This window comes from Nuphar pumila, chromosome 10 (assembly GCF_984573655.1).
Source record: "Nuphar pumila chromosome 10, dmNupPumi1.hap1.1, whole genome shotgun sequence".
NCBI lineage: Eukaryota > Viridiplantae > Streptophyta > Magnoliopsida > Nymphaeales > Nymphaeaceae > Nuphar > Nuphar pumila.
The window spans coordinates 103,115,179-103,135,835 of NC_143258.1; positions in this window are offsets into that span (position 1 = coordinate 103,115,179).

Below are 20,657 nucleotides of genomic sequence, written 5' to 3' on the forward strand. Positions count from 1 at the left end.
AGATTTGCCACTAATTTTATCATGCTTCAATCTTTGCTAGAACATCGAAGTGATCTAAGAAAAATGATGGCATCAGATGAATAGAACAATTCAAAATTTTTATCATTTGATGAGGAGAAAGAAATGGAGGATATTATATTGAATAGTAATTTTTTGAGAGTCGTAGAATCAATTGTTAAAACTATAGAACCTCTAGTCAAAGTTTTGAGAATGGTTGATGGAGAAGAAAATCCTACAATAGGTTATCTTTATGAAGCTATGGATAGACCCAAAGAGGCTATAAAAGAATTTCATGACAATGAGGAGAAAAAGTATAAACCTTATTGGAAAATAATTGACAATCGTTGGGAAAATCAACTTCATCACCCTCTTCATGAAGCAACATACTATCTCAATCCCAAACACCACTATAGTCCACAATTTTCTAAGGTATGTATTTGTTTATATCTTTTTATTAATTATTTTAAATTTTGAATATAAACTTTTTTTTATCAATTATCATTTTAATGTATTTGACTATTTGCACTGTTTCAGGAGTGGTTTAATTAAATGTATTGAGAAGTTGGAGCCAAATATTTCAACTAGAGTAAGAGCATGCAAGCAACTTGAGTTATTTGAAAACGTAAATGCAGATTTTGGTACTTTTAGCTGTTATGACTAGAGATGAGCACAAGCTAGGTGATCTATCTTTAGCATTATTATTGTGTTGTGCAAAAGAATATTTCTTTAATCAACTTTACATTTTTGTGTGTTTCGGCTTTATGTAACAATGTGGTGAAAAATGCATAGAATATGTGCCCCCGATCTTCAAAAAATTGTTATTCGTATACTTAGTCGAACACGTTCTTCATCTGGATGTGAACGAAAATGAAGTAGCTTTGATCAAATTCATACTAAGAGAAGAAATAGATTAGCTCAAAAGAAACTTAATGACTTAGTGTTTGTCCATTATAATTTACGTCTGAGAGAAAAGCAATTAAAAAGAATACGTCTTGACCCAATTTCTTTGGACAATATATATTTGCAAACACCAATGGATGAATAGGTCATGCAAGATGGAGATGAGGTAAAACCGTAAAAGCTTGTTTGATATTTTAACTTGATTAAAACTCTTTTAATTTAGTTTTTTGTTTTTTTCTATTGCATACTAACTCAAATGTGTCATATTTTATTGAATGAAGGATTTCTTAAGGGACTTGGAGATGGAAGTTGAAAACATTGAAGAAGTTAATCTTATTGATGATAAAGGTGGTGATGGAGTTGAAGATGAAGATGCAAGGGAAAATGCAACCACTAGTACTCCAATTCAGCCATTAATTTCTACTTCAAACTCAAGAATTGATTCAAATGAAGTTTCAAATAATAACACTTCGCCTCTATTTGAGATTTGACTCTTGACTTGAGAATTGAGATATCATATTTTGTAAAAGTGGATGAATTTTGGATGTTTGAAATTTGATTTTGTCATTGTGTTATGATTATTAACTTTATACTTATGAACTTTGTAATTTTGTTATATGGCCATGGGTCTAGTATGGTTATTGCTGAGATGCATTGCAGATTGCTCAAGTATGGTTATCTTAAATTTAGTTTTTACTCTTACTCTTATAAGTTTTTAACTTAACTTTCCTTTAGGGCTTGTTTCTATTAAAATATTGAATTATTGTTTTGCAGCTTTTGCTTGGTTGTTCGATTTCTTGCTATTAAATGAGTAATTATAAGTTAGATATAGTTTTACATATATTATTTTACTTATTAATCAATTAAACTAATAATTAAGTCATTCTACAAACCTTTATATGTTTAAATGATATTTTATATATTATTTTTTTTTTTAAATAAAAAGTTAACAAAACTCGATTCGAGTCACCAAGTTGACCCGCCGAATCACGAGTTAATAAAGAATGAGTCGAGTCCCGAGTCACGGGTTTTAAAACCTTGGTCTTATATATATATATATAAAATTTTAGTAAACGAAGGTTCATATATTTTGGAGACATTCGCAAGAAGGTTGTACTATATTTGTGGAGGGGTAAAAATGTTATAAAAAAATAAAGAATCCAAATTTTGAATATGATGAGGATTTTGTCAAATTGCTAGGTGTTTCAGAAAGTGCACCAATTTGCAAGGATAGTCCTATCATTTTATATATATATATATATATATATATATATAATGTTTATTACAAACATCTGTACTTAGTGAAAATTGTTTTGATTCAATCAGACCTCATAGATGGATTCAATATGTCAAAAAATAGTGAGAATCAACTTCTGAATCGTGTTTTTATAGAAAATTTTGAAAATATGATTTTATGACCCAAGAAAGCATATTCTAGGCCATTGATTTTTGAACCCTTATAAAAACCTGCCTAGTTGTTATAGTCGAACAATCCAAAACCCAACTCCTCCTAAGAAAAACATGTAGATCAGATCCCTATGGTTAGTTTTATGAAAAGAAAAATGAAAAATAAAAAATAAGACAACAAACAAATAATCATTTATTTATTTTTTTCTGATGGGGGGTTGGGCAGAACCAAAGGTACCATTGGGATTTGAACTTTCAAAGTCCAAACACAAGGTGGCGTGCACTAGCTCCTCCTACCAGACAGGTGGAGCCCCCAGTTGGCACAGAAATTCATTTGTACACCTACAAACAACTGTAGCAAATATGACCTCGTGTGTATATATATATATAAACGAAAACCCTTCGACGCTGGGCACGTACCGCAAGGCCAAAAAAAGAGATTTTAGCTGTGGTCAAGACCGCCCCTAAAAACTGTATCAAGCCCAAAAAAATTTGCACCACTGATGGTGCATCAGCAGCACAAAATCGTTCTATTTGGCATGGTGGTAAATGAAACATTTTATCAGATTTTCAGTGTTTTTTCAAAATTTTGTAAAGATGTGTTCAACATGATTGATTTATTAGAAATTGACACCATTGGTTAAAAAAATAGTATTTGTAGTCCCAAAAATTTTTGAAAATTATAGGCCATTGATTTTTTAATCCTTATAAAAACCCATCCATGTATTGGAATCAAATCCTCCGTGAACTGATTCCTATAAAACAAGCATATAGAATTTCAATAAAATATAGAAAATACAATAAAACACTTCATTTAGCACAGTGCCATATTTAGCACGGATCTTGTATCCTATGTATATAAAGGTCTCCTAAGTTACCATCATAAGTTGCCAAGAAAGAATCACATAAACTATTAACTATTGTTATTGACAATAATTACACCGGTGGATAACTGTCGTTATTTTTTTGTTTTTGTATTTTTATGAATTGGCAAAGATTATTAAAATTCGTTTAGGCGATTTTTAACAATACAAAATTAAAAGCAAGACCAATGTTGTTAGAATTGGTATCAGGCCAGAATCGATTTTGACAATGATTCAGAGAATCGGCCAATTTAGAATCGAACCAAATCAAGCTGAATCGGCCAATTTTTTACCAGAAGATGAGAAATGTCATTCAAAAATAAAAATATAAAATATAAAATATGTGGGGTTAGGTCCACTTGAAAAAGAAATAGTACACTTGATCATTCTTCTAAAAAGGGGTTCCAGAATTGCCATCTTTTAGGAAAGTGGTAACTTTTAATTTTATTCTCTCCAAGGCACCTTAGATGCTTTTTTTATTGAGAAATTTTCAAATACCTCCAAACTTTTTTATCTAATTCATGCGCACAACAAAAGTTTCAGACTTTGTGATTTCCCATCAAAGTTTTTACTCAATCAAATGACGAATAATGGTTACCTGCTAAATGAAATATGTCAAATAAAACATGCCATTTTATTTTTAAATTTTCACAATACAAATGCAATTTATGTACTTGATTTTATAGGAATCAGCTCTTGAAGTGGTCTATTCAGACACATGGGTGAGTTATTACAAAGTTTTGAAAAAAAAACAGTTCAAAATCTTTGTAAATTTTGAACTCTCCAAATATCAACTTTGAAACGTACCAAATAAGTTTTTCAGGGTTTTTAGTTTTATTTTTAAAATTCTGACCGTAAAGATGAGATTTATGTACATGATTTTATAGGGATCAGCTCTTAACTCCTACGCATGGGTGAGTTTTTATAACGTTAGAAAAAAAACAGTTCAAAATCTTTGTAAATTTTAGAGGCTCAAAATATCATTTTTTCATAAAAAACACACGATCCAAGTGTGGATTCCTCCTAAAACTGCAAAAAAAAATTGAAAGAGCAGAAAAACCCATTTAGCACGTACCCATTACTCGACAACTAATTTAAAATGACCATGCTATCCACATACCTTTGCCAAGTGTGAGAGGGAAATTTCTCTTTAATCATTCCTAACCGTCTAACCTTCTATCTCTCTCTGCACTTCATGCTTCATCTCGATCTCTCTGCAATTCATGCTTCATCTCACTCGATCTCTCTCTCTACATTTTGGCTGGCTCCTTATAGAGCATCTTCATGGCTGCGGCATTGCAACTAGCTAAAGCATCCTTGCCTCTTCCAAGCTTGACTAAGACCTTACATAAAACATTGTGCATAATATGACTGGGATCTAATGCAAGGGCTGCTTTAAAGTCTTCAACTGCTACCCGCAACTTACCCTTATCCGTATTATCTTCAGCCTGCAAGTAAATACAATCAGATATGTTGGATACTATCGATGTTGATACAGTATTTCCATTTATCATATTTAACTGAAAAAAAATTTAGTTTTTACACTATTTGCCTTCAGCAGATTTTTCAAGCCAAAATGTGTTTTTTTAGCTCACTGTGCTCTGGATCAAGCCGAAGACCTTTTTTATAGTGCCTGCAAAGAGACATATTTTTCATGTTGATGAAAACAGGCATTGAAGCAATGAAAATGAATGGCAGAAACATTTGTGCCTTGATTTTGCATTCCAGACATATACTTCTTTTTGGAGGTTGTGTGTTAGATGCATATGTATTTCTTGGACATGGGACTCAAAAATGAACTTTGAAATATATTACACCAAAACATGTTCATTACCTCTTTGTAGTTATCCACTGTATGGCAACTCTTGTCATGAATCATGATCCATTATTTTAAAAAGATGAAAAGACAAGCTTAGTTTTCTTTCCAAGTAAGAAAACATGTCCAACTGCTCCAAAAGAGAAAAGAGTAAATATTGTATTCCTTCACAAGGAAAATATCAAAGCTGAGTTTGAGTTCAAAAATCAAACAACAGACAGGACTGGATATTCAAGTAAAGTCAGATAATGAATATATTGCTAAGTAATGTGAGAAAATGTATAATTCGAGCTACACTAAAAACCATGATGAAGTTGACACTTCGTTCTAAATCTTGATCTATAAAAGGTACTCCAATGATTTTATCATATCAAAAAACAAGGTGCATATTCTTATGCATATGTTGAGACAAATACATTCAGGATGAACAAAAATGCAACTATTCTCAAACAGATATGGTCAAAAGACATGATGCTAACTTAACATGAACTTCAGAAGACGAGATCAAAAACCAGGAGATCAAACAGGAATAATGAGCATGAATAAAACCTTAGTGACACTAAAATTCTTGCGACTTTCACATAGTAATACTCTCACTGTCATGTAATGATCATAGTTGCCATTACATCAAACACTTGGTATGCAAATCACCAAGAAGAGCAGAAAATCAAAGAGCGGAGAAAACGAACTTGAACAAACAAACAAAAAATAAAATGCATATGAACATGGGTGCCATAAATAAAAAAGGAGCATTAGGCCTTTTGTAAGATTCATGGGTTGTGCCATAAATAAAAGAGCAGTGTGCTCGTCAATCCTAGAGAGCAAGAGGGGATCCGAGAGGCGACTCGACAATGATGGTCCGATGACGAAAAGGAAGTGTGCTGCCCATCGTAGGTGTGGTTGTTGGTCATTGCAGAGCAGTTATAGAGATAGAGAGAGTAGAACATGGCGACATAGAGAAGGGAGGAGGAAGGGCGCAGCAATGGTGGTGATGGCGGTAGACACAAGGCAGAGATGCACAGGTTAGAGGCAGCAAGGGCGTGACAATGGTGGGGATGGTGATAGCTCACTATAGCATAGCAGGGACGTGGCAATGTGGTTGGTGTTCATGGTGAAGCAGTGGAGAGGTGCTCCGGTTGTCGTCGGCGAGAGAGAGAGCAGGAGGAGATCCGGTAGTCATCGGTGAGAGAGAGCAGGAAAGGTACTCGGGTGGTCGGTGGCAGAGAGGAGAAGGGTGTTTCGGTGAGGTGAGAGGGAAGGGAAGAAAGATAAAGAGATGAGACATATGGGAAAACCTAAACTCTTTTAGTAAAAAAATTTCTGACTGTCGGATGTTAGTAATATTGCACTGTTAAGGGTTGCTCTCCTGCCAATTCCTATATATATAGAGTAATGGGTCGGTGCTAAAAGTCCATAATAAATGAGTTTTTTGGACTTTTTCATTTTATTTTAAAATTATGAATGTACAAATGTGATCTATGTACTTGATTTTATAGACATCAGCTCTTAGGATTTATAAAAAGTTCAAAAAATCAGTGGTCCAAAATCTTTGTAAATTTTAGAGGCTCCAAACATCATTTTTTCATAGAAAACACATGCTCAAAACATAAGTTGAACTGGATTTTGGGTGAGTCCGGAGGATGTAAAGCTGAATCTGGTTCCGAAATATGTACTGAATCAAGTAAAAAAGACCAAAATCAAGGTTTCCTTAGGTAAAATGCGGAGAGATTAGATTAGATCAGAATCCGAACATAGATCCAATTTAAAGCATTTATCTGAATCTGAACCTATTTTGAATGCAATCGGAATGGGAAAATCTGAATTCGATTTGAACACCCTTTTGGATCTTACGTTAATAATCCATATCTGAAAATAAAGTCAGATTCAGATCGGAACTCTGACCAAATACAATGTATGTTTTCACTTTGCAGCCCACTTGAGGTTTAATTAAACAAGATAGCTGGACTAGTCACACTGAGGTTTAATCAAAAGTAAGCAGGAGCTCACATACGTATGAGTTCTTGGTTGTTGGTATCCAAAGTTGTATTCTTGTTAAGGAAGCAGTCTGTAATTTCCCTTAGTTTGTTGCCATCATTTTGAGCACTTAGTAATGGGGCATGATGTTATGTTACTCTCTATCTGTGCATTCATATGCGCCTAATCCATAATTTAGCTCTTAAAAATGGTATACCATCAAGTATCAAAACAACCCACAAAAATTACATCAATAAAATGAGGGAGGAATCTTTGCACAAAAAATTAAAATGCCTCAATAAACAATATTTTAATGATATTTTTCAATTACCATTCAGCACCAAGAAACCCATTTTACATCACCAAACAAAAACAATTTTCATCAAAGAGATCAAGATTCCACTAGCTAGCCAATAATTCACAGAATTTCAAAGAGAATCCATATTCATGTCAACGCCAAACCCCAAGATAACACTAATATCTTAGAAATTACAAGACACCAAAATCAGATTTCAAGATGAAAGCATAAAAGAAACAGAAACTACCAATCTTTTCAACCTTAGTTTTCATTTTCCTCAATCAATAGTGAGATAAAGCCACAAAATGACTCCTAACAATGAAAATTTCTGAAAACAAAAAAAATGATGTCAATATTTTCATCACACCACCTCCATTAAAACCATCATTATCCACCACACCATAAGGCACCAGAAAAACATTGAATTTTCAGAAAAGACAGGAACTCAACAGAACAAACCCAAAAAATAACAATCAAGAAAGGACAGAAGAACGCAAATATCCCAGTGAATCACCACCAATTAAAACCCTCCCTACGAAGCCAAACCAAGACAAAAACAACCAGAATCAGATAAAAAAAAGAAAGAAAATGAGACAAAGAAAAGCCCACCAAGCAAGAATCTCTGGAACAAAGAGGGAAAATGCAAGAATTCCCAGAAACTGGCATCGAAAAACTTAAACCACAAATACTTCCAGGAGAAGATTCAGCCATCGACGCAACAGAAAATCGAATTCCGTCCAGAGATGTAACGTAGTCATGCTTTACCCGCAACGAAAACCAAATGCCCCAAAGAGAGAAAGAGATGAAGGAGGGTTTAGGGTTTTAGTTGGGTTCGATGAGGGTCTTAAACTTTGGCGCCGGCGGGTCTGTCCTGGAACTGAACCACCGGTTCTTAAGTGGGTCAGGTCAGGTCAGATCGGGTTTGAACCAATGTCAAACTCGTTTCCGGGAGAAATATCAAAACCTTTATGAGCCAAGAGATTATCCAAAAAAAAATCGCTCATATGTCATCTGATAATCCAAAGGCCATTTTTTAATAAACAAACTCTGTAAATTACATATGTAAGGTCAGATTTCAAAAAAAAAAACAATTGGAAAATTAAAACCATTTTTTTAATGGAAAATTTGGGTAAGGTATGGAACAGGTCAGATACATATGGGTCCTGTATAAAAAAAAATCACCTAAATAACCGATCACCTAGATTATGAAAAAAAAGAAGGCAGGAGGTGATGTAGGTTTAGCGCCGCCAACGAGTCAGTTTTGTCTCAGGTACATGACCCGATCCAAACCCGGATATCAGGGTATGGACATAAAAGTACCGACCCAGATGTTATTTGGTCAATTGGGCCGGCTGGGTTTGGACCATGATTTCTGCTGGAATCTGGATCGATCAGCATAGTTAGGGTAACTTAGCCCACCCAAATCATAGGGAAAGGTGTAGCACTATGCATCCAAAGTCTTTATCATATATAGTTACAAACATTGGCAATATTTTGAAAATATTGTGATCTCGTTGCCATATAGATAGCATGTGATGATATTATGATAAAATCATGATAATTTTCAAAATATTCTCTATTTTAAAAATACCATAATTTGTGCATGATATTTACACTTTTAATTTTTTTATTTATTTTTTTATATATTTTCTTGATTTTTTAATATCTTGTATATGCCAATAATTTCCTGATAACTTTCCAACAGAACAAAATTTGTTATTTTATTTATCTAGTGATGTTCCCTGCCGAGAAGATCCTGACATCAAGATATATGATGACACGCTATTAGTGAAAAGGGCAGGGATGTAAACGGGTCGTGCTCGATTGGGCCGGGTCCAGGCATTAATGAATCTGACATAAATGGATCTGGCCGAACAAGACTTGAATTCGGATGGATAAGAAAGGTACGTGAAATCCAAATTTAACTAGCTAATCGAGTATATTTTACATACAATCAGGTTGTATTATTCGTTGGATTCCAATTGAGATGCATTTTTTTTTTTTGAAATTCGGATTCTACTTTTTCTACCGAATCCGATTAGCCAGATTCAATTTCAGTCGGATATCCAGCCATTATCAAAATCATCTACACCCACAAACACAAGGATGTGTGAGAAAAAAAATTTGTGTGGAACAATTTGCTGCTTACCATGTACTGATGAAATAAGCCATGGTAATGATAGAATCTGATGAACTCAAAGCTTCAAAAGGCATGGTAACGTTGTTGGAAGCCTGACTAAAGAAAACACCATAGCTGGCTAAATTGATTCTCGATTGCTTGTGCGCTTGTCTCAGGAAGGCGATGCACTTGTCACTCGTAGGCTTAAAGGCTCTTCGCACTGACAATTAGGATTGTCTCACTCTATCTCATATTTCACTGTACTAAACGTGTATGGGATATGATATGCATGACTCTGATCTCGTTTTTGCTAGGCTTACATAGCTCATTGTTTAAAGCAAGTTGTGTACCGTACGACCCATACAACCCATCAATCTTCCTCTCCACACGAGTCAAGAAGATGCACAGTAAAAAGACATATCAGAGGTACCATAGCCTACTAGTATAAAGTCTTTTTAAAATAGTTGATCATAAATTCATAAGACCTTCTAGTTTCCAAAGAAAAAACTATGATCCCTTGAATCTACAAAGGTTTTCTACAAGATCCTTGAATCCACAAGGGAGAGAAGGAACAAACATTAAAAAAAAAACTTCATTAAAACAATGAATACAAAGCAAAGAAATCCTCCTTGTTTATAGTCCCTAAAACCTTACTCTAAAGCCTGACTCTAAGACATCCACTCTTATCCAAGATCTCTTTATAAACTAAAATCATATAAAGATTCTTTACAAATTTTCACATAAACCATACTTTAACACAATTTTGGGCTTATCGTGATTATCTACAACATTTCTACATCACATGAGGTGTTCAAGGAACGGCACTACTACCACCAATGTGGCAATGTTGTCAATATCGGTTTTGGACTGAATCATTTCAGAGAATCAATTGATTCAATTTGAGCTGAATCAGTCACTTTTACTTTTAATTTTAATTTAACAAATAATTAATAAAACATATTAAAATATTAGATTAAAGGCTGGTTCAACCCTGATTAGCTCGAATTGGGCTGATTATGCCTAATTCAAGGTGATTAAGTTGAATCCACGGATTCGATGCACATCAGCCGATTCAGACCAATTCACATAGACAGCGACAACATATTATTATTATTATTATTACCACTGCCAACACCACCAATAATAATAATAATTTGGTCTTTTGCACTGGCCCAATATACAAAGTACCGCATGTATCATGAATGCACTATCGTTGCCATCAGCAGAACTTGTCCCATCCTCCAGAGTTGTCATTGTCGTTCCTATTTTTGTTTTTATTTAAGACCAATTTTTTAAGTCATTATTATAATTGTTACTAGTCAATGCATTTTACACAAGTTTATATGAAAATTTTCATAAACTTAACATCCTTCGTTAGACGTGTGAGTAATAACTTTCTCTCTATAAAACAAGTGAGTAATAATTGCCATACAGTAGACACCTAAATTTTGATTTATTTTTGGACTTTTAAAAAAGCATCATCCAATTTTTTTTTTCAAAAAATTAATTAAAAATCAAGCTTTGTTTAGTAAAAATTTTGTATTCGGGTATAGCTCATTTTGAATATGTTTTTTACTACCAAAATTATTGAATTTGGTTTTCACTCGAAAGATGAGTTAAAGTTAAGGATGTTAGTTTTCTACCACACAAAAAGTGACTCAATCTGACATCTAAATAGAAAGTTATAGCAAAAAAATTATCATGACATAATAAATCTAAAACGTGACTCATGTTTATCATGAAGATCCAAAATTCTCTTATCCAATCCATAGAAAAAGTCTAGAAGCCTAGTCCTCATGTGTCATTTAGAGAGAAACTACTAAAAAGCATATTCTTGTCCAGTGGCGGAGCCAGGGGTGGGCAGTCGCCAGAATTTGAAACTGAAAAAAAAAATACTGTGCCTCCAGCGATATTTCGTAAAGAAACAAAGAATCTGATTTTAACTCTTGTATGCTAATGCCTACCGCTATGTGTGTTTTAATTTGTCTGGTGTGACAAACAGAAAATAAGTGTATGTTTACTTTTAATCCAGCAATCTGTTCGAGGATCAATAACGCATGCTTGGAATTTTGGACCTGACCTGTTCTGCGTGGTGTGTTGTCATTTAGATGCAGTTTGTTTCAGGACAGCGATCAGCAAGTGGTGCTGACACGTTTATGTCTTCCCGTGGCAGCGGTATCACATACACCCTAAGCTTCCACCTAATCTGGACCAGCGTCTGTCACTCCCCGAGTTCGAATCTGCATTCAACCGGGTTCTGGATTGTGCGTTTTAAGCTTTAGAAACTGCTTTCGGAAAGCAGCGTAATGTTCTGGTTCCTTGCTGTTTATTTGAGCTGAATGTATGCAAGACTGATCTCAAATGATTTGAGTATATTGTGATAAATATTGCTGATTTTTTTGACATTGATAACCAATCGATTTCAATATAATTCAAACGCTTATTTAAGTTTTATCTCTTCACGAACGACTGTGCCTCCAACAATAATTTTTTGGCTCCGCCATTGATCCGAATAAATGGATCGTCCTTCAAGACCATAGCATTGTCCCCAAGACCCGAAGTCTGCTCACCCAACGAAAAACTCTTGCCTCTGCCACTGTTCTTGTCCCCTTAAAACCTTAAAAAAAAGAATGGTTTTAAATCCTATCATACCCAAACTCTTATTTCAAAAAACCTTTGATATATATCACATCCAAGATTATTATAAATAGGAGTAACATCCTATAATCAAATTAGATATGAAAATCATATACTTGAGTATTGGTCATAAAAAAAACTAACTTAACTCTACATACACTTTGATCCTCTTTCGACCTAAACCCTGAATTGTCATACCTATGCTGAGGTACTGCCGAAGCTATTGCAATAATTTTCGAACCTACACGGAGGTACTCTTGAACCAAGAAATATCACTAGAGAACCAAACTGACCTCAAAGTCCGAAAAAGGTATTTTCTATATCTATCTACCTATTTCTTTCGATTTTATTCAATTTGTTCATTGATACTTATACACATTATACATATTTGCACATTCAAATTTGCACTGGTGCAATTTGAGCTACAAAAATAGAAAAACCTATCTCCAACTAGTCAGTTTTGTCTCAGGTACATGACCTGATCCAAACCAGAATATCAAGGTATGAACATAAAAGTACCAACTCAGATGTTATTTGGTCAATTGGGCTGGCTGTGTTTGGACCATGATTGCTGCTGAAATTTGGGTCGATCAACATAGTTAGGGTAACTTAGCCCACCCAAATCGTTGGGAAAGGTATAGCACTATGCATCCAAAGTCTATATCATATATAGTTAGAAACATTGGCAATATTTTGAAAATATTGTGATCTCATTGTCACATAGATAGCGTGTGATGATATTATGATAAAATCATAATAATTTTCAAAATATTCACTATTTAAAAAATACCATAATTTGTGCATGATATTTACATTTTTAAAAATTTTAATATATATTTTCTTGATTTTTTAATATCATGTATATGCCAGTAATTTTCTTAGAACTTTCCAAAAGAACAAAATTTGTTATTTTATTTATCTAGTGATGTTCCCTACCGAGAAGATCCTGACATCAAGATATATGATGGCACGCTATTAGTGAAAAGGGTAGGGATGTAAACAGGTCATGCTTGTAATGACCCCAATTCATACCCCTTGGAGTCCCTATTTTTACCAAAGAGGGGTTAAGAGAGTTTTAGAAAGGTTGAAAGTCTTAAGAAAAGACAAGTCAATAAAAAAAAAGTTTCGAAATTTTAGAAGATAGCCTTATGGAAAGAGGGTTCCCTTTTTTAGAACTCTCTTAGAAAGGGCTGGAAGGGGAGAACGTCACCCCCGCTCCCACTCATTATAAAGAAAAAGAGAGAGAGAGAAGAAGAAATAGAGGAAGAGGGAAAACAGGAGAGGAAGAGGAAGGAGGAAGAAGAGTGAGAGAAGAAGGTACCCATGTTTTTGCACCTTAGCCCCAATATTCTTTCGATTTTTGCAAAGGTACTTCTAATGAAACAAATGAGCATAAAGAACACCAATAATATTCCATACAATAATTTAGAGGAATGCAATTCTGACAATTAGATAATCCAATTAAGCATTTATGTAATACAAAATAATTTTTTAAGCATGAAGGAACATTTAAGCAATAACATAGATCACAATTTAAGCAAGCAAGACATTTAACATGCATTAAAAATTAAACATCACACATCCACCAACATGTAATAATTAAGGAAACATATAAAATATGCATGTTCTAATTCATAGTACAAATATGCATGATTTATGTACAATGCATGAACACATTATTATCTTTCATTAAAGTTTTCTTTTTCGTATGCATGCCCTATAAAATGCATACAATTTAAGTTCCTCTTTTTAATTATCGTTGCCTACGAATACACGAAACATGTAAAATTTCTCGAGGTTAAGTAGGGTTTCCAGGGTAACTTATCACACAAGTTGTATTTTATTATTGAGTTCCAAACTTAGCCCCCGAGCGAATCACCTTTGAAATAGTAGACCTCCACAACTAATGTCAGGACACTATGGACCCTCCATGCCCACAAGTGTCACTTTTTTGGTATACTAAAATAACAGTTGTGTCAAACACACCACCCTCAGGTAAAGTGATGAACTCTTCCTAAAACCGTGGCCAGGAGAAAGAACCACAATATCAGGTTTAGGAGTAATCATTAGTGCACATGGAGTTTTTGTATCCTCGTGGTTCTCCAAAATTGAATCTCTAAGATTCTCATTCTTCTGATGAGAGATCTCAAACTATATATTACAGTGTTCTTATTCATTATCTTTTTATTAAAAGCCAATTATTGAGTTTTGCAATTCTGTATACAAAAGTAAAGGCAAAAGCTCGCATCTACCCCTGCAAGAACCATCACGGGACTCCCACCCGTGGAAAATCATAGAATAGTGCAAAACAATATAATAAATATGATTTTTATGATGCATTTAAAAATAAATAAAGAAGGAGCAACCCAGAGCGTGGGGCCCACTCGGCCCACGACAATTTGTTGCTTACCTGTACTGATGAAATAAAGCATGGTAATGATAGAAGTTGATGAACTCAGAGCTTTAAGAGGCATGATAATGTAGTTGGAAGCCTGAATAAAGAAAACACCTTAGCTGGCTAAATCGATTTTTTATTGCTTGCGCACTCGTCACAGGAAGGCGACACATTCGTTCCTCGTAGGCTTGAAGGCTCTTCGCTCTGACAATTAGCATTGCCCCACTCTATCGACCCATTCTACTCTATCCCTTCGATATTCTACTATGCTAAACGTGCATGGGATATGCACGACTCTGATCTCACTTTTGCTAGCTTATGTAATTCATTGCTTAAAGCAAGTTGTGTAACACACAACTCATAACCCGTCATTTTTTCTCTCCTTGCGAGTCAGGAAGACGCGAAGGAAAAAGACCGTTACTACTGATATCAAAGGTACCATAGCCTATCAGACTGGTATAAAGTTTTCTTAAAATAGTTGATCTTTAAATTCATAAGACCTTGTTTCCAAAGAAAAAACTATGATCCCTTGAATCGACAAAGCTTTTCGACAAGATCCTTGAATCCACAAGAAAGAGAAGGAACAAATATTCAAAGAAAACTTCATTAAAAAAAATGATACAAAGCAAAAAAATCCTCCTTATTTATAGACCCTATAACCTTACTCTAAAGCCTAATTCTAGGGCATCCACTCTTATCCAAGGCATCTCTATAAACTAAAATCATATAAAGATTCTTTACATTTTTTTACATAAGCCATGCTTTGAAACAATTTTGGAGTTATCGTGATTCTCTAGAATTTTTCTACATCACATGAAGTGCTCAAGGAACGCTATTACTGCCATCAATGTGGCAATGTTGTTAATATCGCTTTTGGACTGAATCATTTCAGAGAATCAACTGATTCAATTTGAGTTGAATCAGTCACTTTTACTTTTAATTTTAATTTAAAAATTAATTAATAAAACATATTAAAATATTAGATTAAAGGCTGGTTCAACCCTGATTAGCTCGAATTGGGCTGATTATGCCTAATTCAAGGTGATTAACACTACAACAAAGCAGTAGATTAGCGACGACCACATTCCGTCGCTAACATGGTTAGCGACGGATTAGCGACAACGAGGCGACAGTATGCTTACGTCGCGAATATTTCGACGCTAACTGGCGACGGAATTATTCTGTCGCCAGGTCCGTCGCTAATTGCGATGGAATAACGAGCGCTATATTCCGTCGCCAATCCGCCGGTACTAAACGACGACCACGGATTGGCGACGGATTTACTTCCGTCGCTATGCCGTCGCTAGATTAATATGAATAGCGACGGATGGTTCCGTCGCTAATCCGTCGCAAACACGAAAAAAAATTAAAAAAAGTTTATTTGAAAATTAAATACCGAGAACTGTATAATTTCTATTTCCTGTAAATAAAAAACAAACCACACAAAAAAAATCATATAACAAGAATCTACAACAATTAATCGTTCCACCTTAAAATTAAAAAGTTTAATTATTTACAATTCAACAATTACAATTAGGAAAAATAAAAAAATTAGAACTTCTTCAACACAGTCCTCTAATCATCGCCAAGATTTTGTGCGTCTTCTTGTTCATTGTCTTTATCTGTCCCTTCAGCTCCACTACCCTGATTATCGCTAGCAGCCTACACAAGAAAAGAACAGTCAATATTGATAAACAAAATATAATGAAATAAATTGCACACTATATGTGATTCTATCATGTGCTCATGTGTGATCTGAGGCAATAAAAAAACTCTCTATGTGATTCTATCATGCTCATATGTGCTCTAAGGCAGACAAAAAGTTTTATATATATATATATATATATATATATATATATATATATATATATATATATATATATATATATATGTGATTCTATCCTGCTCATATGTGTGCTAAGGCAGTCAAAAAATTGAATATGTGATTATAGCATATTCATATATGTTCTAAGGCATCTAAAAAAACTCTATATGTGATTCTACCATGCTCAGATGTGCTTTAAGGTAGGCAAAAAACTATATATGTGATTCGATCATGCTCGTATGTGTGCTAAGGCAGTAAAAAAATTGAATATGTGAATATAGCATGCTCATATGTGCTCTAAGGCAGGCAAAGCCAAAAATTTTATATGTGATTCTATCATAAATGATATATAACATGTTCATATGTGTTCTAAGGCAGTAAAAAAACTCTATATGTTATTATAGCATGCTCATATATGTGCTAAGGCAGTCAAAAAACTGAATATGTGATTATAATATGCTCATATGTGTTCTTAGGCAGTCAAAAAACTGAATATGTGATTATAGCATTCTCATATGTGTTCTAATGCAGTCAAAAAAACTTTATATGTGATTCTATCATGCTCATATGTGCTCTAAGGCAGACAAAAAGTTATATATATATATATATATATATATATATGTGTGATTCTATCATGCTCATATATGTGCTAAGGCAGTCAAAAAATTGAATATGTGATTATAGCATGTTCATATGTGTTCTAAGGCATCTAGAAAAACTCTATATGTGATTCTACCATGCTCAAATGTGCTTTAAGGCAGGCAAAAAACTATATATGTGATTCGATCATGCTCATATGTGTGCTAAGGCAGTCAAAAAATTGAATATGTGAATATAGCATGCTCATATGTGCTCTAAGGCAGGCAAAGCCAAAATTTTTATATGTGATTCTATCATAAATGATATATAACATGTTCATATGTGTTCTAAGGCAGTAAAAAAACTCTATATGTTATTATAGCATGCTCATATATGTGCTAAGGCAGTCAAAAAACTGAATATGTGATTATAATATGCTCATATGTGTTCTTAGGCAGTCAAAAAACTGAATATGTGATTATAGCATGCTCATATGTGTTCTAATGCAGTCAAAAAAACTTTATATGTGATTCCATCATGCTCATATGTGCTCTAATGCAGTCAAAAAAACTTTATATGTGATTCTATCATGCTCATATGTGCTCTAAGGCAGATAAAAAAACTTTATATGTGATTATAGCATGCTCATATGTGCTCTAATGCAATAAAAAAACTCTATATGTTATTATAGCATGCTCATCTGTGCTCTAAAGCAGCCAAAAAACTGAATATGTGATTATACCTGAGAGGGACCTGGAATCGAAGATCCCCTATCCTGAATAACGGCCTTGATCTCATTTCGGAGAAAGGGGGCGACGGTGTATTGAAAGTAGTTATTCAGTGATTCATTAATGATCTGTCGTACATCATCATCAGAAAGAATAGTCGGCTGCTTGGAGCTTATGTCGGCGCAAGAAGTCGGTGAGCCATAACTGGAAGAACCAATAACTGGTGAAGTGTTCATATTACTCCCAAACCCGAACACGCGACCTTTTTTGGGTTCACCTGCTGCAGTCACCCATGCTGTAGGATCAAATGATGGATGCTGAGTAACGTCATCGCCATATCGCTCTACCATCTGTTGCTCATATGCCTCCTACAAAATAATGTTTAAAGTATTCATTAATAATTAATGATAACATTATGATAACTTGCATATATATTGCAATGATTATTAATAGAATTAATACATACCGTTGTCGTTCTCGCCTTCTCTGATACGAAGACTCCCGTGGTCTTCCGTTTATGTGTTTCTACAAACACATCCTTATATGGTACACTGCCTCCTTTTTTTGCTTCCTGCGAAGTTAAATGACAAAAGATTTAGTACACAAGTTTGCAACAATACTTATAAAATTAATATTATATATTGATGAGTTACCATTTTCTTTAGGTGGCTCCCAAATGTCTTAGATCCACCTGTTTGTAGAGGGGCTTCGGGCATCTTCGATCGATTTTGTGAAGCCTTCGCAGAGCGATTTTTAAATGCATCTCCCGCCCACTTATCGCACATTTCATCCCAGTAATCTCTCCTGATAGTAATAGGACCATGGCCCTTCCACATTAAAGGATCATCTACTACGCCAGATGCTTTTTTTGCTGCAGTCTTCATAGTGTGCAGCATGTCTGCAAATCGATTGACAGCCACCTTCTGCCACACCTTCCTTGCATCATTTTCTTCCACCGTAGTTGCGAAGCGATTCGAAGCCTACAAATATTTTCAGAAAGTTAGTAGACATTGCTTAAATAAATTAAATATGAAACACATTAACTATGAGGAACAACTGTATACCATGAATGAGGACCACAATCTGTCTAACACCTCCTTTGGGTACTCTTTCCATTGAGCAACTGGTCCTGGTAGATGTTGAAGAAGTGAATTCCTAATCTCTCGTACTACTTCTTGTAGCTCAAACCTCGTGTTGCACATGAATTGTTACACAGTAAATATCAATATAAAATATTTAAAAGATATGCAATAACTGAAAACAAAATACTTATGGTCGATTATCGATATACACTATTCGAATGAGTCTTCTTGTGCCAGCCTGAGAAGACCCTGTTTCCTGTGTTGGCTGTTGACTTGTGTGATCAACTGGTGTAGATGGGTCGTGTACAAGCGCAACATCATCTGTAAAAAAATACATTAGAAATTCTCAGAATATGCATTTGAACTAATCAAGCATCTAATTAGTTATATGATATACCTATCACAGGAGCCCGTGAAGATGAAGGCTGAGCCTGGCTACTACTGGATGAGCGACCACTATAACCTCCACGAACCATATTCTAACAAATAACATATGTCATACAATACATTCAAATAATTCACATCAAGTATTACAATGCATTCAAGTCATTCACATCAAGCATTGCAATGCATTCAAATAATTCAAATCATTGACATCAAGTATTGCACTAATTCAAATCATTCGTTAATTGCATAAATTATAATACATTCAGATAATTGAAATCATTCACATCAAGTATTACAATGCATTCGAATCATTCGTATCAAGTATTAATATACATTCAAATAAAATTTTTAATCATTCACACCAAGTATTGCAATACAACTTACATCAAGTATTACAATGCATTTAAATAGAGGTTTGTAGTATAAGATTTTGCTCACTAGCTTGAGAATTCTTCCTCGTCACTAGTTTGACTTTCTTCTTCTTCTTTATTGTTTGCCCATCCACTTGGTACATCATTTGGATCACATTCCTCTATGAATGTTTCATCGACCAATGGAGATATGACATGCATATCATGCGCAACATCGTGACCATAAGCGAAGTCATAGACATCATCTGATTGATAGTAATCACTGTCTTCAGCTAACTCATCTTCCTGTAACTGATCATACTCGGGGTGAAGTTCTGATGAGTACGATCAAAGTGCTTCCAAGCTTCAGCGTCAACAGGATGCGTGATCTTGTTTTCATCGTGTCGAACTTTATTTGCATGTCATCTCATGTGTTTAGCTTTTTTTGAAGACATATACAATCGCTGCAATCTAGGAGTGATAGGAAAGTAGCGGAGCGACTTGTATGAAACTTCCTTTGATCTCGTGCTACCATTGCCTCTTGTCTTTGGCTTGAACCGAAGATGCCCACATGACGGGCATGATATGTCGTTTTCCTGCTCCTTGAAATACAACATGCAGTGATTTAGACAAACATCAATCTTTTTGTAACCCATACCTAGAGCGTTGACCATAACTTTCGCACGATAGAAATTTTGTGGCAATTTCTCATATTTAGGCAACATACTCTTCACAATCATGCACAAACGGTCAAAACATGATTGACTCAAATTATACTCGGACTTCAAATTCATTAGTTGAAGAACTGCAAACAAGATAGTGTGACTCTCACAACCGTTCCAAAGTAGCTCATCAGCATCTCTAAGTAAATCATAAAATCTACTAGTTGCATCGTTTGATGATTCTTCATCTACGGCAGTTCTTACATCACTAGAACTCATAGCAGAACCCAGTTCTGTTCCTGCGGCATCAAATATCAAATTCGTATATGGATTATCGTGCACCACATTCACCCGTGCATCAAAATCGTTTCTAAATTCTTCTCCATGAAACGTCCAGTTCTGATAATCACTCACAAAACCCTTCCTGTATAGGTGATGTCTAACGCCATGAGGTTCTACAAATCGATTATTCTTACAAATCTTGCAGGGACACCGAATCCGACCTGTGGGATCTACCGTACTGACACTTGCCGTTGCAAATTCAATAAAACTGTCAACACCATCCATATATTCATGCGATAACTCATTGTCCACTATCCTACGGTACATCCATTCACGATTTGCAGTCATTCTGT